Source organism: Pleurodeles waltl, chromosome 12 (genome assembly GCF_031143425.1).
Source record: "Pleurodeles waltl isolate 20211129_DDA chromosome 12, aPleWal1.hap1.20221129, whole genome shotgun sequence".
NCBI lineage: Eukaryota > Metazoa > Chordata > Amphibia > Caudata > Salamandridae > Pleurodeles > Pleurodeles waltl.
In genome coordinates this window covers 527,215,709-527,238,368 of record NC_090451.1, presented here as the reverse complement: position 1 = coordinate 527,238,368, position 22,660 = coordinate 527,215,709, and the positions used below count along the sequence as shown (strand labels likewise).

The window sequence follows — 22,660 nt, the reverse complement described above, 5'->3', positions numbered from 1 at the left end:
ATCTACCTTGCGATGAAGAAAGGAGCTATGTTGTCCAGTTTTATGACTGAGGCTAGCCAAGTTCTCAGAGATTCTGCTGGATTTCTACTATCCAATCTCTCCGGGAATCCAACGAAACAGATTTCTGTGTGAGTAGCCTTCTGCATCTTCCACTCGGAAAGTCGGTTCTTTGGAAGACTATAGCAGGTGTGACACCGTGCCTATGAGTTCTTGACAGTACCTTAGCGCTCAGAGATTCACACCTCTGCACTGGAAATTATCTCAGCCATGTTCCTCAGATCTGGACTGGTGAGCATTAACCCTGAGTCCAATTCCCCAATTCTGAGCTCAAGAGCCTCTCTGGAGGCTTGTCCCGAGTTAACTATTTTCTTTTTTTGCGTGGAGCTGAATGCTCACTCCTCGCTCTCCTGCACAGATACTTTTCGCTTTGTTTCCAGGGAGTGTGTCACTACTTTGGCATATTTACCCGTTCTCCCCTGTTTTAATATTTGCTGATCTTTGTCTAAAGTCCTTCGCTTTTATGTGTATACTTTTTCGAGTAAGCATAGTTTTCTATTCAGAAGCTGTTCGGATATTTGTCTTACTCTGTGTAGAGCCTCATCCTCTTCATGTGTGGTGTGTGGTTGTTCCCTTATCTTTGTAGCATAGGCATCGCTCTCTGGCCTCTCAGCCTTTGAGTCTCGTATTCTCTCTTTCAGCAGGCCCACGATCCTGTTTCAGCATTATGTCCTGAATTGTAGGTTTATCCTGCCAAGCAACGGTGGGCAAGGTGGTGGAAGGAGATTACTTGACCTCAAATAGGGGTGCAGGAAAGAGATACTCAGGGCCTCTTCTTTCTATCCTTTCTGTAGCACCTGTGTCTTCCAAAGAGTGGGGATAACTGTGACTACTCCCACAGGTGGGCCAGGCCCATGATGTAGCTCCAGTGATCTACTGGGTGTATCCTGGAAGCACACCCATGCCAAGGCAGCAGTGTCCGTTCCAGAGGTCTGCTCAGCACCCAACTCCAGGCCTAAGCAGTCAGTAGAAGCACGCCCAACAGGGTCACTCGTCATGCTGACAGCCATCTTACTCATACAGTCCTGCCCAACCTGATAATCCTTAGGCATGGCTCACCTCTTCTGGGAGACTTCTGTTGTGTCCCAGCCCATATCTCATGAGGAGGGCTCAAGTTCTCCACACCCGGCATTTCACTTTGGACATAGACTTCTGTAGCGTTTCTCTGCAGTCTCACCGCCCTCATTTCTCCACAGGTGCCACAGGAGCCACAGGATCAGGCACAGCACCTGTGCATCTGTCATCACTGTGAGCTCCAGGTAAGGAAAGGAGATGAATCTGTGCTATTACAGACAGAAAACTATCTTTTGAAAATCAGTTCTAAAAAGCACAGTGCAGCTGAACTGTTCCCTAGAGAAAAGCAAGGAAAACCACACATACTTCGGACTTTTGTTTTTTTTATGAAAGTTGGTGCCTATTTTAACTCACAAAAGGCGATAGCAAGTTACTTACCTTTGGTAACGCACTTTCTGGTAAGGATTATATCTAGCCCCAGTATCATCACCTTTCGAATATTCCCTAGGTGTCATCCTGGATCTGGTCAATTTTCTGCTGTACCCCAACTCAGAAGCATATGGAGTTGGTGGCTTTGCATCAAAGTCACTTCGCACAGGACATGCACAGTCCTATATATGCCACCCATGTGCGCTGGCATAAGTTGCTTTCTGACCTGCCCGCGACTGCCAAATTCAGATCCATTGTGTCCAGTATTCACATTAAGTTGGAATCTTAATACATGCGAGAGTGCAGTTCACAAAATGGGAGGGGCAGGAAGGGTCAAACCAAAAAGTCCTGAAGGATAGAGCAGGCAAAATGCCCTCCCCGTCTAGACAACAGTGCTTCATGAACATGTAGGGTGACATTAGCACCCAGTGCACAACCCAATGGCAGAATGAGCAAGCAACCCATCAGAGGAATGCACTTTTGCAAGTGTGCAATAATATTTCAACAAGGGAAACCCCCAAGGATCATTGGGGACCTTGAATGATAACAGAAAACACACTGGTCCCTAGTAACAATGCTTTAGATGCAAAAAAATAAAATGGCAAATAAATGTTAGTCAAAGGAGTTTTTGAAAAACAATTTCTAGACACATGGCAGTGCAGTGAATATTTATTTTTTAATTATGTAGTTATTGAGTTTCCTGATAACCAATACAATAAAAAAGAACAAAACAAAATTCCCCAAGACAGTGCATAGCATCACATGACAGATCTGAACAGTGCCCCAGACAAGGTACACATTTGTATCTGCATTTGAACTGAATTACATTTGACAAGGCCAGCCCAATCCATGTTTTGTGTCCATTCTAGTTAGGCAATAATCGTTCAACCGGAAACGGCATCCAGTTAGTCCAGCGTGTTGGTTCTTTGAAGCACTAGGTAGGGAGAGGAAAGGGTGGTATAATCAGAAGGATGCATATAGAACCCCTTCGCACAGTTCACTTCAGAGTCTGTTTCACCCTGTTCGTTCAAATACTCCCTCAGTGGGGCCCGAATATCTTTTGGCCCTCATTTCGGGGGAAGCAGGAGGTAACGTGTCTAGCTGTTCTTTACAGTATGTGAGGCCATGCCTCATTGCGGGTGGATACATCTTTCCCCAATGACAAAGCACCCTCAGCTCTTCGCCAGCAGCAAGGCAATCGATACCTATCGTATATCTTCACACGCAACTGTACAGACTATCAATGCCAACTTCGGCAATGGTGACAATGGTTTCCCTATCATTTCCAAAAGGGTTTGAAAGAAATTGACCCAATAGTCTATCAGCAAATAGCACCAAGCACAAGGAAGGAGGTCAGCCTCAGCTGCCCCACTTCGGTTACACCTGGAGTCCACCCTCACGCCCCATGCACACAGTTGGAGCAGCACAGTGAATACTGGTGCAAAAAAAGAACATGCTTGGTGCTCTCAGAGCTGATACACTCAACTGATAAATTGTGATAAACAAACAAATGAACAACAGGAGCTCAATCATATACGGTCCATGTTTTTAAACTCAATGGCGTTCCTATCCCAATAAAAATGGCAGGATCATTGTCGGGTTTCAGGGGGATACAATGAGCCAGAGAGAGAGATTATGAAAGGTAATGCAGTTGCTAAAAGGAGGGGTCCCTGGTGCTAGCCTTAGGAATGGGGTGGGCAGGAATGGACTGAGCTGGAAATATGCCCCAAAAGGACTCCATGTTGCCAGTCAGTGCTACCACAGCATCTCCATTTTGGGGCTTATTCGAGCCTATTGAAGGAATCTGGCACTCAACCTTGCGACCCAAATCAAACATGTACTTTCCACTGCGGGCTAATTGGAGCCCCCTATGGGTATCCAGCATATTTCCAGCATGGGACATTCCTGCACACCCTGTCCCTGAGTGCCCCATTCATAGTCCACAAAGTGCTAATGGCTTAGTTTGTCTGCTCTGGCATTCAACTAACCCACCAGTTGGCGAGTCCCTGGAAATATTCCTTGGTGGTTTACCCACATTCAGAGATGCAGAGTCTCCTTGGCACAGGGTCCACAACCTCATCTCACCCTGCTTTCTGCAGTAACGCTTGGCAGTGGTGTTGTCCAAGAACACCTGCACCAGCTTTCATTTGATGGAGGGCAGGAAAGCTTTCAACGCCAAGCAGATAGCTCTCAGCTCCAGGAGGGTGACATGGAATGTATCTTTCACAATCTCCTTTGAAGTCTGGACCATATCCGGATAACCCTCCTGCTACTGTTCCTGCTAAGGCGTCAGATCCCTTTGCAGAGACTGCATGTGTGATTGAGCATGCTTGAAACCAGGATGCCATCACTGCCAGCAGCCTTAGAATTATCCTGACTGAAATCCAGGACAGAGGTTGAAACATATGGATCAAAACTCAAATGTCCTGGACTATCCGCTCAAGTGGGGGGTATAAAACTGCACTGTATCCAGATTGGCTCCTAGGAGGGGTACAGTCTGCATAGGAGTCACGTGAGATTTTGGCACGTTGACCGTGAACGTTAAGAATGTCACAAGGTTTGCCATAGTCTAGAGGTGGGTCCTGCAAGCCTGGTGTAAGCCCACCTTCAACAGCTAGTTATTGAGGTAGTGAAAGACTTGAAGCCCTGACGTCCAAAGATGTGCTGCAACCACCGCCATCACTTTTGTAAACACCCAAGGCGGGTTGGTAAGGCCAAAATGGATCACAGTAAAATGAAAATGCTCCTGGCCTATCATGAACCACAGGCAACACATGTGGGCTTACAGGATAGGAATGTGACAAGCATCCTGCAGGTCCAGCACTACTATCCAGGCTCCAGTGTCGAGGGCAGGCAAGGACTAGGACAGGATAAGCATCTTGAACTTGTCTTTATGCAGAAAGGCATTGAGAGGGTGAAGGTCTTACATGGGATAGAGGTCATGTCCTCGCTCAGCAACAGAAAATAGTTAGAACAATTACAACCAACTGCTGGCACTCGGACCCCCTTTATGGCTCCTTTTGGCCAAAAAAAAAAACGACACCTTTTGCTGTAAGAGATTTACAGTCCTCCATCTGCCATTCCTAGAATGGTGGAAAGTGCTGAGGGGTGTTGAGAAATGGCAAGGGGTAACCCTGCATAACAAACTGCAGGACCCACTTGTCCGAAGTTATTGTTTGCCATCCTGAAGAAAATACTGGATCCTGCCTCTGACTGGGTAGCTGTGTGCCAGCAAGAGCATGCTAAAAAAGGATTGTGGGTGCAGCATCTAAAGAAGTGGAAAACTGAGCTACAAGCTGACCTTGTTGTCCTCTTTTATGGGGGGATCATCGCCACAGCCCAAAGGGCTGGGACGACTGGTGCAGCAGTTGAGCCTGTTGGTTATACTGGATCAATCATAGCCCCAGGTGGGGTGATATTGTTGATGGGGTGAACGGCTGGGAGTAGGGAGACCCAAAGAGCATGCTTTGGCACCGCTATTTTTGAAGCGCACTAGGGTCAAATCTGCTTTATTTTCGAAAAGACTGAAACCATCAAGTTGCATGTTTCCAAGGCTAGCCTGGACGTCTCCTGAAAACTCAGTGGACCGCTTTCCAGGCGTGCTTCAAATGCGCCAGACTAATGCCAACAGCTCTTCTGAGAGAATCAGTGATATTGAGCCAACAAAGAATTGCGATTTTGGTCGCATTATGACTGTCTTGCATGGCCTGGGAAAGAATGGCACGGGACTTCTTCTGGGACCACAGGCAATATATCTGGGATACTGATTTCCACAAGGTGTGAGAGTAGCAGCCTAGGAGTTAGCTAACATTTACAGAGAGAAGGGCTTTACGGATTGACCTTACATTCAGATGCCTGAACCACAAGGCTCTCAGGTTTAGGGTGCAGAGTAAGGAAATCTGGGTTGCTCAGAGCAGGGCAGTGGCGCCTGGCAATCTGTTGATTAACAGGTAGGCCAGAGCAGGGTTTGACCCAGTTCCCCAAAAGTGTGATGATTAGGACCTCACTGAATGGAAGTAGTGGCTGTGAACTTGTTGTGGCAGGCAGTATCTTGGTAAAGGCTTCCTTAACTTCCTGAGTAGGAGAGCTGAAAGTAGAGAACATCCATCGCCTTTCACACAACCATGGCATAGAAGGTGCTGGCCCCTGTGGCGTGGCCCGGGGGAGGAACTAGTCCAGTGTCTGGAAAGGTATCCAGGCCACTGTCATCCTGGAGGTCTTTATACCAGTTAACCTCTTGGTCTGACTGGGCAATCGCAACCCCAACATCATAGCACCCAATATCAGAGTCTGTCCTGAAAAAATTAATGGAGGAGGTGAGCCTTTCTGGAAGGCAGAGGCACTGTGTCAGAATCAGAAGGATGGCTAAATGGTTATGGCTTAGATATTGCACTGCGAGGCCTCTGTTGAGGTCGGGGCAGCACCGTCTACACATCTGACAGCACTATGGGTTGGCAGTCGTTGTCTGGAGTTGATGGCCCCAGCATTAGCAGATTGTATTCAAGCGTAGTGTGCAATGTGACAATGGAGAAGTAAATGGTACCAAAGTCTGCCGACAGCAAATCCGGAGAGCTCGGCTAGCGCTGATGGAGGACCCACTGGCTTAAGCCCGGTTGAAGTAGGATCTGGTAACATGCCAAAAAGCTGCAGCTTGACGTTGTTAATTTGCTGCAGTGACATCAAAGCCCCAGAAATTCTGCCGCTCTCAAAATTCACTCCCAACCCAAAGTAGAGCGATTTAGGGAGTGTGAACTGGAGGCACAATGATGCCTTTGCACCTTTCCACGAGATCAAAAGTGGAGGGACAAGGTCGAGAATCGCCTGGAGTTCCTACGATTTTTTTAGGATTTCCCTGAGTATTTAGATTGCAAAGATCTACTGTTACAGAAGTGGCCTCGGGAGCAGGATGTACTTTAGACTGCGACTGAACATGGCATGGGGTCTCACAGTGCTTCACCACAAACTGCTTCGCTTCCCGGTCTCAAACGGCCTTCAAGTACATCAAGGCACAATCACTGCACGCCTTGGAGTCGTGATCCAAATCTAGGCACCACAGGCAAACACATGTGGGTCTGTCACAGACATTTGTGACTTTCCCCACATGGTTTGATCCCTGTAGATTTGGAAGATGACATTCTCCTTGCACACTACAGATATTTTTGTCATAATTCTGTCTCAAAGAGCAGAGGGTATCTCTAGATTTGCATCTGTTGGTGCAGAAGGAACAGAACTGATGTCAGTGTGCATGGGTGATGGTTATATAGGTCACGTCCAACGCGGAATTACATTGACAATGGGCCCATTGGCACCACCTGCTAGCGTGCAAGGATACTGTAAAAAATAATTCAGTCACCTGGGGAAAAAGTCTGATGCCTAGGGAATACTCAAAATCTGAAGCAGCAGAAATTTGAGTGCATTTTTCTAAAGGAAGGAAAGCAAATCAGAATAATTTCATAAGTTCTCTGTGTGGTTGTAAAAATGTCCAAACCCTTCCCCAAGCAATAGGACACATTTACTCTTTGTCGTGGCAATCTGGTCCATTTATACTAGTAGCCTAGTACTGGGTCACCTAGCATTGTCCTATCCTAAAACTGGCCCTCTATAGCCATTGGAAGGGGATTAAAGTATTAATAGGAACATTTATATGGTGCACTTCCATAACTAACTGGTTGCATCAATGTGCTTGTTCTGTGCGTGACCGCATAGGTGGGAGCGCTCACTATATTCAAGATGGTGAGCACCAGCATAAGCACAGAAGAAAAGAGATTATGCATGACAAATAGATTTAGTGCAGTTGTCTTCTGGACATAAAATAACATTCACTACATCAGGATGAAGAGAGAAGGAACTCAGGTTGTACTGTTCAGTCTCTAGCTATGTAGGTGCAGGCTCTGCAGGTGGGAATTGAGAGCCTGCCCATGGGAGTGAGATCTGCCCTGAGAGAGAGACAGAGCGGAGAGCACAGGGAGAGGTCGGTGCACCACATGCACAGAATCAAGGCTATTAGTATGACTTGGGCCTGGTCGAGGTGAATCTTCCTCAGAATCTGAGGAATATCAGGTATTGGAGGGAACACGTAAAGCAGCTGGGACCCCTAGTCCAATCAAACCACATACCCCAATGTCCCCTGCACTGGATAAGGAGGCTGCAGAATGATAGGTAGTGCACATTTTTTCGAGTGGCAAAAAGGTCTATCTGAGGCGTCCCGCATAACCAGAAAATGTGTAGAGTCACTTCAGGATGGAGACGTCAACAATTGTTGGCCGAAACATGCCAACTGAGACTGTCCACATGCATGCTGAGAACTCCGGCCAAGTGATCTGCAGTCACACAAATCTAATAATCCTGAGCCCAGGAACAGAGTTGAGAGCTTGTTATGCCACAATGCCATATTATTGTCTGTTAAGTGAATGGAGAGGGAGAAAGGCCTTGAGAGCCAGACGTATCTCCCGAAAATCCAACAGACTGATATGAATTAATGGTCCCCCTGAAAGCCAAAGTCCTTTGATCTTCAGGTCCTCAGATGTGCTCCTCACCACACTAGGGTAGAGGCATCCAGTATGACTGTGGCCACCGGAGGGAAAGAGTGAAACGGCTTTCAGTAACCTAAGATGCTGGACCCTCCCCACTATTGACTTACACTGCAGTGTCTCTGGTGATTTTGACAGACACATGGAGATCCCCACTGTGCTCAAATCACTGCCTGCGAGGCACCCATGGCGAGCCCTCATGTGCCAGCGTGCATTGGTGACCAGCACAATGCAGGAGGCTAACAGATTTAACAGGCGCAAAGCCTTCAGGACTGGAGCCATTGCTCCATTCTGAAACATCAGAATTATAGCCTGAATATCCAGAATCCTCTGAGGAAGTAAGGGTCGACTCTCCATAGTGTCTAGAACTGCTCCTATAAGCAGGATGTGCTGAGAGGGCTCTAGGTGTGATTTGGGTTTGTTGATGGAGAATCCCAGGTTGAACAACCACTGAGTCGTCAACTGCAAGTGACATAACACCAACTCTGGAGACTTGACTTTGATGAGACAATCGTCCAGGTAAAGGAAAACAGACATCACCAACCTTCTGAGACTAGCTGCGACCACTGCCATCACCTTCATGAAGACTTGAGGAAATAAGGCCAAGAGGAAGGAACACGAACTGATAATGCTGAAGCCCCACCCTAAAGCGGAGCTACTTCCTGTGCCACTGCAGAATAAGGTTGTGAAAGTAGGTATCCTGCAATTAGACTGAAACCATTCAGTCTTCTTTCTCCAGCACAAAAGACACCTGTGCTAGGGTCACCATCTTGAACTTTTCCTGCTTGACAAACCAGTTCAAAATCCTGAGGTCTAAGGTCGGACACAGATGACACCCTTCCTGGGAATCATTAAATAACTTGAATAGCATCCCTGACCACGTTCCTACTCAGGAACCAACTCCATTGCACCCTTCTAAAGCATGGATTGGACCTGATGTTCGAAGAACTGAAAATGGGCTGTGGAAAGGAAATTTGCTGGGGCAGAAAGGGTGGGGGAAACTCCAGGAAGGGCATACCCTTTTTCACAATATTTAAAAACCATCGATCTGATGTTATAGATCCCCACAGTAGTAGAAATTGGGACACCCATCCTCCCACTGGAAAAGTATAGCTAAGATGTAAAAACTAAAGCTGCTTTCCAGTGACACTGGCGGGGGGGGAAGAAGAGAAAGATGGGGGGGAAAGGGGAAGTGCCTACTCCTATCACACCCCGTGTAACTTCTCAAGAAAGGGCTGGATGGCTGCTGCTGTTGATAATGAAAAAAAAAAAGCTTCTGGCAAAGCCAGGAAACCTCCTAAACGGTATGTATTCTTTAGGCTGAGATTGATCACCCAAGGAACAAGCCAACACTGTACTTTCTTTAAAAACATTCGAGCCCCATCAAAGGACAAATCCATCAGGGCATTCTGCACATCATGAGACAATTCAGAACCCCTCAACTGTGCATGGTTTCTGGTAGTTATTGAAGTGCCCTGCTCCTTAGCCACAGAATCTGTAGTATTTAACACTGATTGTATAACCTGATGGCCCGCAGCCTCACAATCGCTCAAAAGTTAAAAAAAGTGCCCTTAAACATCATTAGGTAGTTTTGGAACATCTGTCTTGGCAGAATCCAACAAAACATGTATATAATGACCCAACTAGGCAGGTTGCATTTGTGGACTTCAAAGCCATTCTGCCTGATGAAAACACTATTTCGCCAACTGTTCCATCTTTTTGGATTCCGTATCTGCTGGTGAAGAAGGAAAAGATCATGAGTCAGCATCGAGGAACTCTGAACAACCAATCTCTCTCTCTCTCTCATGTGAAGGGTGAGAAGATAAAAAGAGTGGATGCCCTGGAGCTGACTGTACCGCTTTGCTATTGGTCTAGAAACCACAAAGGTTGTCATAGGCTTCTGCCAAACTTCCAAAACTGACTCAGTTAAAGCCTCATTAAAAGGCATAAAGATTCTGAGGACGATGACTAAGAGCAAAGTACCTCAGTCAGCAAATTTAACTTAAGTTCAGAAGTAGAAACAGGCATATCCAACATTTACACCACCTTCCTTCTAAATGTATGATAGGAAATGACTACGGTGGAGGAATACCCTTTGGTGACAATAACTCCATTTTGAGGACGTGTCCAAACCACTTGCCACTACTAAACCTTCAAAATCCGGGTCTAGTGAAGGCACAATCTCACCTTCCACTATATTCGACATATTTCAACAGGTGGGATGGATATAGAAGGCTTATTTTTTCTCTGAACATCCCTTGGGGCTGGAGTCAGTCTGAAAACCTGGACCATCAGCAGGGCATAAAAGGTGCCTGTTAATATGTTGCTGGAAAGCCCAAAGATTATGACAACAGGCCCATGGGGGCCCTCAGGCACACCAGATGAGTCATTGCTCTATTGAAATTTCTAAATATAGCATTCAAAAAGCAGGAAGAATCCCCACCTGGAGAAGGGGAAGCTGGATGCATCTGCTTCTGCTGAGGCTGGCACTGGATCCAAGGCTGGTGTCGCCTTTTGACGTCCATCCAAAATCGACCACCATGCCGGAGCAGAAGATGATACCAGGAAAGGCAGCGGGGACGGCACAGGAGTAACTTCTCCTCAATCTTCTTCTGAAGTTGGACATGGAAACACCGACTTCAGCGACTCATTTCAGGAAGAATGACATTGAGAACCATAACACTGCTTCTTGTGCTTATTCTGTGCTGACCTTGTTAAATGTGAGACGGTCACTTGCATAGAAGACAAAACTTCCGACAACCTCTCTTGTCAAGCCTCGCTCTAGCCATGAACAGTTTGGTCTCCCTTTCCTTCAATGCCTTTGGATTCATCTTCTGACAGGAAGAGCAGGCCTCGACATCATGATCTGATCCAAACACCAAAGGCAAATATCATGAGGGTTAGTGATAGACATCTGACCTTCACAGTCTTTACAGGGCGTAAACCCAAATTTCGGAGGTGAAGACATCTTTTTGAAAAAATGCATAAATTTTGAAAAGAACATCAAAAGACTTTGACTATTCCCTAATCGAGAGACTACAATATCTGTTACGCCTTGAAGGTGTAAAGAAAAGGGAACTGATGTTAGCATGTCGACAAGGGCTTCTTATAGCTCTAGTGATGTCACGTGGTGTCACATGCGGATCTGTATAGATTCCGAAGCCCTTGTGGACGTGGGAGAGCCATCAAGAAAGTTTCTGCGGAATGCTGGTGCATGGGGATATTCAAAAGATGAGGAATCCGCAGGTAGATGTATCCATCAGAACACCCATCCTACCTCAAAAATGTATCACGGGTCAAGCACAGTTAAGAGAGTGTAAAGTAAAACTAATGCTAGTAAGATTTTGAGGGGAATAAATCTAATCATCAAATCAGGCCCTTGATGAAAAATTGTCCATGGTGAAATGCCACGATTTTCATCACAAACATTTTAGAGAAGAGGGTAGTCATTTAGTGATTTATACTTGAGCAGCAGGTGATTAGTGAAAAGGACCCACTATTGCCTTTCTATAGAATATATCTGATCCAGAAAGCATAGGCAGGTCTAAGTTCGGACTCGACCAAACATAAGCAGCTTAATTAACTTACATAATTCAGTTTAGGGTCGAAACTATTTTTTGTCTGAAAGCGTCGTATATCTGTAAATATGTTATTATCTGCCTTAGTTCGACTCACTCTATTCCATCTAAAAAAAAAAATAGCAGACTAAAATATTTGACCATAAGGACAACTCAAAATTGTTACAAAATACACCGCTATGACTGGAGTTTTGAAAGCTTAATAAAATGTCTGTAGTGCAGAATTCTTGGACACATCCCTAATAATTACAGAGGAGAGTGCCATGTTCAGGAAGCTTTACAACCTGACAGTTTCACACTAATTACTGCAGGGGGTGGGGAAGACGCATGGAGAATACAGAAGCTGCAAAAAGCGCTCGCTGCTTCCAATCCCATTTCTGGATTCTAGTGCTACTTGCCTGTAATTAGAATCACAGCTGTATCCCATCTAGCTAAAGAAAGTGTGCCCCACCCCCACCACCACACACTCCCCGCTGCCGCAGCCTATTTTACACTGAAGGCAACGACAGCGATTCAGGTGGCAAAATCCACAGATTGGTAGCATTAAAATAGCAAATAAGGGAACCGTCTGCGGGCAGTGGCGCAGCAAGGACCATGACGGAAACGCCCTCCTCTTAACAGTTATTCGCGACTATTGTCATTTTTGCTGGTGGGAAAAATCCAGAACTTTGGTTGCAGGATAGCTAACCACGACACCAAAAACACTTGACCCTAATGACCTCAAATGGCTCCCATTCTAGTAACCTTGGTGTTATAAAAGAAACAAGCTCTCGGTTCTTGTGACGAGAGCAGTGGCCAGGACACCCTGCTTTACCTTTAAATGACTGTCCTTACTAAGGAGCACAATGAATGAATGAGTCGCTTAGAGATTGCATGCGCCTTCGTCCAGATAAAGGTTGGGTCCCATTTAAGCACACGGTCCTTTGCCATCAGGCTATATGGAGGGGAGTTCAAACAGGGGTCGGTATAGGGTGAACAGAATATAGAAAAGAGCAGGACGTGTAAAAGCGAACGACTCCGAGACCTGCCACGTTCTGGATCTGGCCTGATCATGACTAAAGCCAGTGACTCGTTGGGATTGCGGGTTGGTGCACGAATTTAATCTCATCCCATTTGTGTGCTCGAGGCTCCGCACTCCCGCCCTGACGTGAACAACATTCGCGGTCTCTGGATTATGCAGCATGGAATTTACTGAGGGACATGTAATCAAACCTCGATCAATGGCACAGACAGATCATCAATGCAATCCGCACCACTTTCAGAGAGGTCACCACGTGCTACCTACCGGGCCATTAACCGGCCTTTTATGCCCCAGCAAGGGTAAAGGAGGCACCAACTGTTTTGCTTGGAGAGTGCAGATCTGGGATTTAGAATGTAAATTTGTCAGTTTATGACCTGTTAACTCATGGAGCTGGGACCCCATAAAACAAGTCTTGACGAAGCCAATCATTTTGGATTTTGTTAAGCGAAAATGTTTTCCTTCCTTCATTAAGAACAAAGAAGAACTGCGGGATTGGCGGATGCAAAGCTTTTCTCGCATGCGGAGAAGAGACATAGCACAGGCCGCTCCATCGTGGAAGACATAGGCGCAGTATTGTTTATTGTTACAATTACATGTCGGGATAGGCCACAATAAAATAGCTATAGAGCGCTAAAAGGCCAGATAGTAGGAATAAAGAAACAGAAATCATGGAGCAGGAAGAAGGGAGGTGGGCAGTCTATAAGTGCAAAGTAATATTCGAGGGCATGTAAAAAAAGGTATTTAAGTAGTCAACGTTGATAGTGATTTCAAGGATTGGGAGAAGGGAGGTGGGTCACGTTCCATAGTTCCACACCTTTTAGAATCTTGCATTTTTTCTAATTCTTTTGTATTTGATGATGAACTAGAGCGGAGATCATGTTTAAGTTCAAAATATGGCGCAAGATGATTTGAATACTTAGGTGCTTGATTGCTATAACTTTTGTAGACATGGAAAACATAATTTAATGTAATCGTAGGCCTGGAAAAGCAGATGCAATTCAAGCATCCTTGACACGGAAAAGGTTGAGTGCAGGTACCTACAGATGTAGTTTAATCACACACAGCAGAGAAGAAATTCAAGATGCGCTCGCACAGGCTGGTCATGTAACAGTCGCCAACCCTCACAGACATGGTACACGAGTAATAAATAGCACTAGTGCAAGCTTCCCTCACACAGCTCAGGTACCTGGACGATACAACCGTACACGCTGCCACACACATACACAATGCAGCAGCAGTTCAAAGTTCACACACAGACATCAGGCAAACCACAAGAAACACCCGCTCAAAGTAATTTCTAAATCCAGCAGGTACAGGGTGGAAAGAAGCAGTGCAACCGGTTTTCCGCGTACGTGCACTCACACAAGCACGCAGCTACAATGCAAGCTTCAAACAGTTAGGAGCGCACCTGCCTGACATCCCAGCAATTAATCTGCCCCATTGCATCATGGTAGATGTAGTATCTTCAAAAAACGAACTCCATTAATTTTTAAATATTTCACCTTTAAGTAGGTACAGCCTTTACTGTGCATCTCTGGACACATGTGTTTCTGGGTTAATCCCTTCTTCAGCAGAGAACATATTTGCGGGGTGCTGGGAATGCTGCCATAAATCCCCCGGTTTCAGTACCTCTTCCCTGGCATGCTGGTGCCTGCTCCAGAGCTCGTCAGCCCAGTAGCTCAAGGGAGCCTTTAAAGTCACAAACAGTTAGGAGCGCACCTGCCTGACATCCCAGCAATTAATCTGCCCCATTGCATCATGGTAGATGTAGTATCTTCAAAAAACGAACACCATTAATTTTTAAATATTTCACCTTTAAGTAGGTACAGCCTTTACTGTGCATCTCTGGACACATGTGTTTCTGGGTTAATCCCTTCTTCAGCAGAGAACATATTTGCGGGGTGCTGGGAATGCTGCCATAAATCCCCCGGTTTCAGTACCTCTTCCCTGGCATGCTGGTGCCTGCTCCAGAGCTCGTCAGCCCAGTAGCTCAAGGGAGCCTTTAAAGTCACAAACAGTTAGGAGCGCACCTGCCTGACATCCCAGCAATTAATCTGCCCCATTGCATCATGGTAGATGTAGTATCTTCAAAAAACGAACTCCATTAATTTTTAAATATTTCACCTTTAAGTAGGTACAGCCTTTACTGTGCATCTCTGGACACATGTGTTTCTGGGTTAATTTTGGGTGAGCTTCACTCACACAAAACGAGCAGCAAGGTTACACCAGTGAAATCTCCCGTCACAGAACTGGTACAGCAAGGACAGCAGAAATATGGGGAGGCTAAGCATGGCGCGTAGTCATTGCCTTCCCCCATAAGCACTTATTTTTGAGGGCCGGCGCTTATTATTCTGCCTCAAACATTGTCTGTGAGCAAAAGACACATGTGAAAGGCAGAGGAAGAGAAAAACGGATAAGCGTCACATTGGTAGAAAGCAGAAAGCTGAAGGGGCAGTGAGTGGCTTAAATAGATTGAAGAGGCCCGCCATGGCTTCTGGATTACGCTGTCTCGGTATTCCCTGTTAGCACATTTAAGTGCAGCAGCCGCGTGTTTCAGAGGAGAGCTTCGGACACCGGCACGTTTTAATCTACAAATTAAGTACTAGTTCACCCCATGGATGTTGGTAAAATGGAAGAGAAATGCCTGTCTGTATCACATATGGAACATTTGGGTAAAAGATCGATCTGTAAGAACTTTTTAATTTTCAAGTAGTCTTATGAAAGGCAAAACAGCAGTAACAGGTGAGCATACATCAGATTTCACTGCTCTAACTCTTTGCTTTTGATTTGATTGTCAGTATGTGATCTGAGTGTTACTGAAAGAGAAGGTTAGGGGAATACGTTTTTTGGGGTAGAGCAGATATGTGTATCTTTTGAGGTTAATATCCCTTAAAGGAGTCCAAGAAGATGCTCTTTTTCCATTTAGCATTTTCAGATACATAACAAAACAACATACATTGCCATAAGTGCAATACCACAGCTAATCAATGACAATGGGTCACAGTTAAAGCAAGCAACATATTACACTATCATCCTTCGTAGCAGTACCAGCGAATACAGCCTGTTAGGATTCGTCTGAAAGTCTAAGCAAATAGGCAGTGAATGGGCTCCAAATGACCTTTGGTCAGGACGCTTGGGGGAGTTCTTCTGCACAATATTTAAGTTGATCACAGCAGTACACCATATCTTGTAGCCGATGTTTGTGTTTGGGGGGGGTATGGGGAAGGGAGGTTTGTGTCAATGCATCGAGGCCCACCTTTTGGCAAGAAGCAACGCTGTTGCCGTCAGTTTACGATTAGCTGGTTGCAGAGCCCTAACACGGTCTAAGAGAGACATCTGGGGGGTTCCCGCCACTCTCTCCAACACTACGGCTCTGAGCGTTCGTGCCACTTGTTCCCAATATTGACATATTGGAGGACAGTTCCAGGCTGAGTATAGGAAGTCGGCTGAAAGTGCCCCACATCAAACAGTGTGCGCCTTCTCGGAGCCCAAACTTACATAACTGAACAGGCGTGTAATATATTTGACGCAAGTATTTAAAATATATAATTCTAAGAATAAAATTGGACGTGAATGTACCTGTTATTGCGCAGCAAAAAAACTCAGTCTTCTAAAATTAATGGTGTTTCAAGGACATCATTCCATTTGTCAAGTGAGCCCATTGGAAGTGGGTGCCTATCATTTTGTGACCTATTGTACAGTTTTGTGACTAGGTTCTTGCGGGTGTCACTGGTGAGCAATGTTTATAGGGCTCCTAGAGTCTGCGGTGCCACAGGGAACTGTGGATATAGCTGTCGGAGAGCTGTCCGTAGCCTATGGTACATAAAGGGTAGCTTGGGGGATGCACAACCATTCTGCTGAAGGTCTGAGTGTTAAAATTCCCTGCAAGGTAGGCTTCACCCAATGTGTGCAGGCCAGCTCCCCCCAGTACAGCTAATGCCCTCCCCCACGTCACTGACACCTCGGGATGGTATAAGAGAGGCAGGGCGGGGGCACAGAGTAACTTCGCAGCTGATCGTTTGCCAAGCAACTTTCATGCGTGGATGGTACAGTGGATCATGCATATTTCACTGTGCAGGATATCTGCGAGTGTGTGGAATCATAGCTTCAACTGGGATGGGATAGGCATAACCACTGTACAGTGCCACATGTGGGGCATATTTCGGTGGGAAGGGCCAATAGTATGCACAGCGGGCTTGGGTGCATAAATAATAGAGGTGCAGATCGGGGGCAGCAAACCCTCCCCGGTGATAGGGCAGTGTGAGGGCATCCCAGCTGATTCTAGGTTGTCTACCTGCCCAGGAAAGTCTAATGTTTTATATACACTTGGGGAGCCCATATAACCCCACTGTCCCAGAGTCAAATATCATTTACAAAATATTTATATACAGTAGGGATAAATACATATGCATTTTATATCCAAGTGAAAACAATAATTGATCACTGATCAAGAGTTCATATTTTTAATCGTAATACTTAGTGTAAATTAATGTTCGTCTCCCTTTGACTCGCTCTACCTTTTCAGAATATAACCAAATTACTGACTCACAAATTTGTCAACAAACATACACTTAACACATAAAATATATAAAACATCTACAAATAAAAAATATATATATCCACACATCTCATCACAAAGTGAGTAATAACTTGATTTAAACACTCGGTACAAAGTGCTCAAAAAGTCTCTTGCGCTAAAAGCTTCCAACTGGATTTTTTTTATATATAGGGGCTGCTGAGCCTTTTTTTTCCAATCAAGCAGTCTTCTAAACTGAGGTAGTAGTGATTGATGCTGCCACTCCTAGGCAATTATTCCGGTTAGTTATTTGCGGTATAATCCCATATCAATCTCGTAATTAAAAAATTCATAGCACTCCTCAGATTAGTAGTCGACGCGTTACGGCCCTCGAACTTCAGGTCTCATCAGGACATTGGAAGCAGTACTTTTGTAGCGTTCTCCGGTAACCATGTTCTTGTTAGCGAGACATTGGGAAAATCTGGGGAACCGTATGAAATTTCACCCTCATCCGGCTGCATATGTCCACGCTATATTGTTTTCTCTGGCGTTCGGGCTTCAGAGAAGATGGCCAGTCACTATATAAAACTACCGGCGTGTTTACGTTCCTCAGGGTAACAAAGTACAGGTGCTGCTCCCAGGCTTCAGAAACCAAAGAAGTTTCTGAACGTATTATGAATAAAATTATGAAATCTTGATCAGTGATCAATTAATGTTTTCACTTGGATATTAAATGCATATGTATTTATCCCTACTGTATATCAATATTTTGTAAATGACAGGTAAGACTAATGAGGGTTATTGGTAGGGTGACCAGACGTCTTTTAGAGGACTGTCCCAGTGTCCCGACGCTTCTCTTAATTTTAAATAAATGTCCCGGATTTTGGGACGAAGGTCAGATCATTGAATAAATGTCCCGGTTTTTGGGACAAAGGTCAGGTCATGTAGGGAAGCATAAGTTAAAGACGCGTACAAAGTATGAAATAATTTAATTAATTTATCTGTTACTGTCAGGCAACACAGTCCCCTCTCTGCTCCCAGCAGGAAGATAGAGTTAGGAGCAGAGAGATAGAGGTGTTGGGGGTGCAGGGTGGGAGGTCAAGCCATAACTAATGTTATATATGTAGTTTTGTAAGTGTGTGTGTATATACATACATATATATATACATACATACATACACACACACACACACACACACACACACACACACACGTATAGGCACACATTCACAAAGCTACGCAAAAAAACGGGACAGGCCAGATATAAAAGTGAGAGTAAAGTCTTTAGTCCCTCTTTTATGTCTGACCTGGCCCGTTTTTCTCTCCTCAAAATCTGGTTACCCTAGTTATTGGCAAAAAAAGCCTGAATTAGAGGAATATGGATACTTCTTAACAGGTATAGGAACTTCAATAATATTATCATCTTAATAAGCACCACTATCTGGAAGAGAGAGGGGGAGCCTAGACCAATGGAGTACCAGATCCTCAAGCTTGGAATGCGTTCTGCCCTAATTATAATGTAAAACTAGCTCTGGATCCCCATGGACCTAAACACCTAAGTATTTTGCAGGTTCTTCACACCACTCAAGAGGATATTCCATCATGTGAGGACTTTTACCTTGTGTTAAGGGGAAAATTGTCAACTTCAACCAGTTAATTCTTAGCCCTGAGTGCCATACGTATCATATGTACTCATGTATAAGTGGCTTTAGGTTAGTGGCCGGGTCCCTGACATAGAGCACCAAGTTGTCGGTATATAACGAAATGGACAAAGGCTGCTGATGGAAATGCAGTTCCGTGCCCGTGTGCCTCTGTCATAATACATGCCAGGGGCTCCAAGGCCACCGCAAATAGGAGCGGCACCAGGGGTTTCCTTGGTGCATGGCTCTATGTATAGGAAAGGACTAAGATGTGTGTCCATTTACCCTCACTCTAGCTGTACGGGCGGTGTATAGCGACTTTATTCATCGCAAGAAGGCCTGTGGGACTCCCATGCGAAGGAGTATCCCAAATGTATACTTACATTGGATGGAATCAAATGCCTTGGTGGTGTCTAGAAGTACTGAAGTAGCTGGGAGTGTGGGCTCTAGATGATGAAGCACAGCAAACAGTGTGCAAAGGTTACGGTTCTTGGACTTCTCTGAGATGAAGCCGGACTGGTCCGTCAACACCATGTAGGGGAGTAGAGGTCTCAACCTGGTAGCCAGGATATTAGCTAGTATTTTGGCATCCGTATTAATGAGGGCCAGTGGTTGGTAAGATTCACATTTCTCCCGGGGTTTGTCAGGCTTCAAGAGTGTAATTATAAGGGCCTCTCTCAAGGCTTGTGATAAGCTTCTTGATACAGTGCATGCAGGTGTGGCACTAAGAGTTGCAAATTCTTTATAAAATTCACTCTGCAGTCCATCACTGCCAGAAGCCTTCCTAGTAGGTAAGGATTGGATAGCCTCCAACTTCCTCAACTGTGATTTGCTGACCCAGGAATTCTCATTAGCCAGTAGACAGTCAGGCTAACATTAAGTTGTCTAAATATTTTGCAGTTGCAACCACATCTGCAGACACTCAATCCGTGTAAAAAAATGTGTGAAGGAGGCAAGTATGCCCGGCATATCATGCTCTCCCTCCCCTCTAGATTTCTTAACCACCATAAGTCAATGAGGGCATGGTTTTGAATGCCCTCACGTATCACTTTTGGGGCCTGCCTTCCACTGTCCAGCGCAGTGGCCAAGAAGTCTTTGTGGGGGTCCAAAGACATGGTGAAATCCCCACCCAGACAACCGCAGAGGGCGCCAGCTCATGTAGACGTTGTCAGATTCATACATAAAATTCAGGGTCGTTGAAATTAGGACTGTATACATTGGCAATAGTTATCCGCATGCCACTGACTTGCCCCTGCGTTATTACACGTCTGCCCTGATCATCAGTCTCAGAGTGTGTCAGGTGGAAGGGCACACCATTTTTGATGAGCACCATTACCCCCGTGAGTAGGATGACTTTGATGAGACCACCCTCAAAACAGCCCAACTGGATCCGGTTGCACATTCCATGTGAGATGTATATTCTCTATTAGTGCGACTTTCACACTAAGTCTGTCGAGATACTCCAATACTTAAACTTTTTTTGGGGTTGTTAAGCCCTCTGACATTCCATGTAAGGTGGGTAATGTGTCCTGCTCGCATGGCTAGTGTGGCGTGACCCATGGAGCTAGCCAGTAGTAATGTGTAAAGGATTTATGAATGTTGCTGTGGCAATGTAATATTTCTGGTGATACATCAGCATAATGGCAAAACAGTTAGGCAACAGAAATTACCACCCCACCCATTCAGCATCCCAAATTTGGTAAAGCCATCCACATTCACCATCCACAACCAAAGAATTCCAAATTCATCATGATAGTTCATGAATGAGTAACCGCCTAAAGCGTAAGGCATAAACATTTGGGACGTAACCTCTGAGGGGCTCTAAAGGCATAGTCCCCTCCTCATCATAGGAGGTGGCCAGGGCTGTATGTGTGGATTCAGTGACTCACAATGACCCAGAACAGGTCAGAACCATATAAATAATTGTTCAAACCATAACTGTAGGTAATGAGCTAGAATGCACAGTCAACATTCAGGGAGACGGTATCATGCCGCTTTAACCAGCAACATCAGATTCTATCATAATTACATTTTATGAAAAATCAATGAGCAGTCAATAAGTTGGAGGCTGCCGAAGGTGCCAGACCCAACATCACAGTTCCTGAGTCTTACCAGTGTCCTTGGTCTCTTACTTCATAGATACCTAATCAGGTCACCGCCATCACGCTCAAATTTCAATGTCGTCTTGTTCAGATTCATAGTGATTCATGTCAAGACGAGGTAATGTTTTGATGACGATCATAGCTTCTTTTGGTGTTGTAAAAACATTTGTCTTGCCCTTGTGCTGGATCCTCAAGTGGGCCAGGTATAGCATTGCATACTGCACATTCAAGGTTTGCAGTTTCTTTTTTACTGGCAGAAACTCACGCCTGGTGGCTTGGACTGCTGCTGTAAAATTAGGGTAAAACACCATCTAATTTCCCGATAGGTCATAGATTGCATTTTACACGCTGGTTGAAGCGCTGCATCACAATTGTGGTAATTTAGTAATTTCACAATTTTAGGACGCAGAGATGTCCCTGGGACTGGTCTGGCCACCAGCCATCTGTGTGCTCATTCGACGATTAGAACTGAAGAGAAGTGCTCAGCGCCAACCAGGTCTTTCAGCATTTTTTCCACATTTTGCTTTAGTCTGCCGGTATTATTGTATTCGCCTGTGATCTAGAGGTTATTCCTGTGTAATCTATCTTCTAAATCCCTAATTTTGGCTTAAATAACTACCAGCACCTAATCCATATTTAGGCACTTGTTCCTAACAGAGTTTAGGCTATCCTCCTCTGTGTAAATGCAGTGTTCCACTTTAGTAATGCAAGTGCCCTGTTGATCTAATTTGGGTACACCACAAAATAAAATGATGGATGGTGTGTTGAAACTTTTCAAACACTCACCCACAATCACAGATCTGGGTTTAATCCATTGTTATTTTGCTCGCCACGTCGCCCCAGTCTGGACCTAGTCATATGCAAATTAGTGGCTGCCTGTTCCTTGATTACCAAAGGAGGGATAACATCCGCCATCGTTCTTGGGCCTCCCAAGGCTCCCTATTTCCCACAAAGATTTTCTACACCACTTTGACATATGTCAGGAATGAAATGGACATAAAGACAAAAACATAAAATATAGTCGCAGGAGAAAAAACCCTGCTCAGACAGAACACAGGCATAAACATAGAGCAACAAAGGGAGACAAGTTAGCTCCACTTTACACCAGCATCACATTTCGACCACCCCTGAATCGAACCTTGTTTTCCCGACACTATCACACCCCTGAAATGTCTCAAAATAACCCTTCACTGCACCCTCCAATAGGAAACAGACGCTCTAAAAGGACAATACTCTATTACCACAGCTACATAATCACGTTCCTTCTGTACTAAATTGTCCCACAGGACTAAACATACACTCTTATTTTCCAATGAACACTCTGTCACTACCTCATTTGTTTTTTCTGCCCTTCCAATCTATTGGACCACATGAAGAGAGACTTTATCACACACTTCTGAAACACCCACATGCCTTCCACTCTATCTTCCTACAGATAACACACACCTCTACAGCACTCCTGTACATTTTAATTTTCCCTCATTTTCATCATCATTAAACACTACACAGTCTAAATCTACTGCACCTTGTATAGTACTTAAACCATTGTCTAACTCCATCCTGCAATGCCACACAAGGCCACTATGTTTCGTCATACCCTAGGAATATACTTGGGTCTAGTGCACCGTCCTACAAACCAAACAGTTCCATGTAACTTTCCTGCTATACACTCCAGGAGTACAGTAACCATTTTCTATATCACATGCACAGTGCCCAGCATTTCTTTTTCAACCCCTAATAACAAGTGTTCCGCGCTCATGAGCGCTAGTCCAC

The 22,660-nt window shown here is 45.1% G+C and overlaps 1 protein-coding gene across 2 annotated transcripts in view; it reads right to left on the bottom strand.

The window, feature by feature from the left end:
- HYDIN (HYDIN axonemal central pair apparatus protein) overlaps positions 1–22,660 on the bottom strand; it is a 2,122,366-nt gene that overhangs the window by 1,497,801 nt on the left and 601,905 nt on the right. The window lies entirely within an intron of this gene.